At 56.2% G+C, this 3,837-nt stretch overlaps 1 long non-coding RNA gene across 2 annotated transcripts; it reads left to right on the top strand.

Annotated features, from left to right (window-relative positions):
* The first annotated feature begins 418 nt into the window (after window positions 1-418).
* On the top strand, window positions 419-3,811 carry LOC116217041. 2 transcript variants are annotated; one of them, XR_004160913.1, is made up of 4 exons: window positions 419-1,930; window positions 2,070-2,160; window positions 2,820-2,897; window positions 3,356-3,811. It is a non-coding gene; the product is annotated as an uncharacterized LOC116217041 (long non-coding RNA). The 2 variants fall into 2 exon arrangements; XR_004160912.1 differs by having other exon boundaries at window positions 419-1,813; window positions 3,356-3,808.
* The last annotated feature ends 26 nt before the right edge of the window (window positions 3,812-3,837 follow it).

Here is a 3,837-nt window from a genome sequence, read left to right as displayed (position 1 = left end):
TTACTGAGGTAGAGGAAAAGATAGTAGTTATGAATATATAAATAACAAACAATGAGTACGTGACAAGTGATGTACAAGCAGCGGCTCACCACCCGCCAACCGATGTCCAGCCAGCCCCCAGGCAGTAGAAGAGAGCAAGATGAACTCCGGCCCCTTTCAAAACTCCTTCCGCTTGATGCCATACGGTATGGAATATCCCTTTGGCCAGATTACGTTGGCTGTCTTAATCCCGTTCCCTTCCAGCCCCTTGTTGAGAGCTTTGCTGAGAATGGCCCTGGCTCTGTGCAGCTCTGCTTGTCAGAAACCATCAACATCGGAGCGTTATCAGCGTGATGTTTCTCCTCGAAGCCAAACGTAGCATCGTCCCAGATGTGATTTCTGAAGAAAAATCCTTCCCTCCTGAGACTGAGGCCAGCCCCCCAGCGTCCGTGCCGTGAGCCAGGCGGGGCTGCAGGTGGTGCATTTCCCTGGCAGCGTTGGCCAGGGGTGCTGGGGAGGCTTTGGTGCTCAGCTTGGTCATCGCACTGCTGCGCCTGTCAAAGCGGCGTGCTGAATGCTCTCCGAGCAGCGAAGCGGCGTTTCATCCACATGCCGTACTCTTTCCTGGAACCTGATGCCTTTGTGTCTCTGCGGCTGGGTTTGCCCTCCGAGCTCTCCTTGCAGTCGCTGTTTTGAATTCCGCTGTAGGCGTGCGAGCAGAAGTGCTTTTCCCCCTTGCGTTCTGTCCCACGGTATTTGCCCCACGGTTGGCAGAAGAAGGAGCTGATGGAGTCAGCAATAGATTCTGTTGATTTACTCTCTGGTGCTTCATCCCTGGAGCTCACTGCTGCACAGAGGAGTGCGCGCGTGTTTATCCCAGGGCTGCAGTAAACGGGAGCCTGGTTGGCACAGCAGTGAGCAGCAGCTCAGGGGCTCTGCAGAGGATGGCTTTGCAGAAGGAGCAGGAGTGCCTGCGTCCACCTGGATCCTCGGATCCATTCTGGCAGCGATGCACCAGCTGTGGCCACAGTGACTGAATGCGGGGCTTGGCTTGGGGCTGCCGTGGGGCACTTCGTACCCCGCCGTACGCCTGGCAAAGCACAGCCACCCCGCACCCACGGCAAGCGTTGGTCTTAGTGCCACGTTTCATGCCATCTTCTGAACCGCAGGCACTGGGGGCAGCTTCCCCACAAGAAAAGAGGGAGAAAATGCGAGGTCGTCATGGAAGCAAAAAGGCCAAAATCCACTTGGGAAAGAATTTTATAAAGCAGTCTGGTGGTAGTTCTGTGTTTCTCCCGTTTCTTCCTTGACTTCCTTACAGGTGCAATAGGTCGGTGCTGTAACACGCCCTTGAACTGAAAAAAGGACTCTAGTGTGGATTTTCCATAGGCCCTGCGCTGCAAGGTGCGCTGTTGGGAAGAAGCGTCCATCTGCCCGAGGGCAGGAAGGCCCCCGGAGGGACGGACTGAGGCCAGTTGTACGAGGCTCAGCAGGAGCAAGCGCCGGGTCCTGCGCTTTGGTCACGGCGACCCCGTGCCGGCTTCTCCGGGATTCGGCTGAGATGGAATTCCAACCGCCCAGTGACCGTAGAATGTTGGGGTGCCGCGTTGGAATATTCCGGTCTTGTGACGTCGTGGTCTTGCCTCCCCACCCTGTCGTGGCGGAGCAGCCTGGTGGCCCTCAGTGATGTCATAAGCGCTGGAATGAGGGGAGGAGCAGTGCGTGCTGCGTCCCTTCATTGGAGCGCTTGAGCTCTGACTGAGTAGCTCGCTGTTGCACTTGTGCACCGACTGAGTACCTTCGTTTTCACACCGTCTTGTGCGGCGTCTTGTAGGTAAGCTGAGACAGCGTGGGAGAGACGGGCGGGCAGTGAGGGGTTGAGAACTGCTGGCTGGTGGAGCTCGTAGTGCCATCCTGCTTGGTCTTGACCATCAGACGTAATTTTCACCCAGTACGTGCATCCCAAAGCCACGCGTAGAGGCGGCGTTTGTCTCATGGCTTTTCCTCGCCTTCTTTGCTAAATTGTGCAAGCTCACTGACCGGCTCTTTCTCTCTTCTCTCCCCGCCCTCTGCCTGCTCCCTTGGTGCAGCTTTCGCTCGCGGAAGAACAGAGCAAAGTGACAAGGAACGGCTGCGGGTTCAAGGCACTCGTCTGCCTGCCTGCTTCTGATCTCTTGCCAGGTACGTGCCACGCTTTGTCCCCCCACGTGGTTTAGCAGCACCGCGTATAGTAACGCAGCCTCATCCAGCTTTGACGGGACACCGGTCCCGTGTGGGTTTTTTCCACTTCGCCTCCAGCTCAGCCCTCAGAAGGATGCTGTCTGTGGTGCGTTGACCAGCTAGTCTTAAGGAAACCAATCCCTTAGGCAAAGAGTCCTAGCCCCAGCTTGTGCAGAGCTGCACGACGTGACCCAGGACACAAGCACGCGTGCTTCGGCTGTGTGAGTGTGCTGCCGACAGCTGTGGGGAGCACAGCAGAGATGCGAGCAGAGGAAATCCACGTGCGAGGCTGCGGCCGGTGCTGGAGGTGCGGCTGGTGGGAGCCGGGGGCTGGGGAGCAGATCCACCCCCAGCAGTGACTCCTCTCCCTGCCCTGCTGCCGCGCTGTCGGAGTGCTCCGAGCAAGTGCACCTGCTGCTTTGTGCCAGAGTCCCCATCTGCTAGCAGAGGGAGAGCCCTTGGTGAAATGCTCCTAACGGGCTGTCCCGTTTGAATTGGCTGAGCAAAGTGGTTGTTTCTAGAACACCTGCCTATGCCAGTGGGTGACTGAGGATAGTTCTGAAGAAGTCTCTCCGTACTGCGGTGTGTGAACAGAGAAATTAAAGTGTGTTTCTTTTCAGTTCCAGCTTGTGGTGCCTGCTGTGATGGGCATCGCGTGCAGCGAGATCAGCCGTGGGCCTGACGTGGCGCAGATGGAGGTAGAGTATGAAGCTCTGATTGGTCTTTGTTCCCAGACTTGAGCCAGCAGAGCGAGCTGCAGATGTGCATTGGATTGGGTCAGTGGACCGGGTCCTGTGTCCAGCCCACAGCTGAGGCCTCCAGGCAGTGGGTTACAGGAAGTGAGCAGACTCTTACGCTCCTCTTTGGCAAGCCAGTAGTGCAAGTGTGGCAAGTTTATAAAACTGCCGGAGCCGTCTCGGTTGTGGTGTTTGTCCTCTTAGCGTGGCTAGAGAGAGATGCATCTTTGCATTGCCTGGGGATACTGCTGCGCAGCGGGAAGAGAAACAGCTGTTCTTAGACTTGCAGTTTCTTGTTAAGCGCTCGCGATAAGGACCGAGTGCATCTCCTGCAGCTTTCTCTGCTGATGTGCTCCTCAGCCTGACATCCTCCTCGTTTGTCCTCAGCTCCTCACCGTGGCCTGTGCTCTCTGTTTCAGACTGAGACCAAGGGGAAGCCCCTGCTGGTCCGTGAGGAGTCCTCTCTCAATACTCCAGCTGTTGCTGCTGCACACGTTATTAAGAGATACGTTGCCCAGGCACCGGACGAACTCTCCTTTGAGGTAAGCAGTTAAGGGCGTTCCTTGTTGTCACGTGCAGAAGAGCATAAGGTACGAAGGTATCGGGAACATTCTCTGACACCTTCAGGATGTTCGGTGAGGTGAAGCCCAGAAGATGCAGTTCCAGGTCAGACTCGCACTGGGTTGGATGCAGGGAGGGGTTCAGCCATCTCTAAAATACCGCTTTATTTGGCATTTGAATCTTCTGATCAAACAGACGCTGCCCAGTGTGGTAGCCTGGTCTCTGAGCAACAGCAGACCAGTGAATGGAGTGTGTAGATCTGTTCAGGAAGCCCCGCTGACTTATGCCTGCGGATTAATTGGAGCTCTCCCTTTGGCAGAGAGCCTGCTGCTTCTGAGAA

This window comes from Meleagris gallopavo, chromosome 11 (genome assembly GCF_000146605.3).
Source record: "Meleagris gallopavo isolate NT-WF06-2002-E0010 breed Aviagen turkey brand Nicholas breeding stock chromosome 11, Turkey_5.1, whole genome shotgun sequence".
Lineage (NCBI taxonomy): Eukaryota > Metazoa > Chordata > Aves > Galliformes > Phasianidae > Meleagris > Meleagris gallopavo.
The sequence above is the reverse complement of the archived record's forward strand: the minus strand, read 5'-3'. Positions and strand labels throughout refer to the sequence as shown.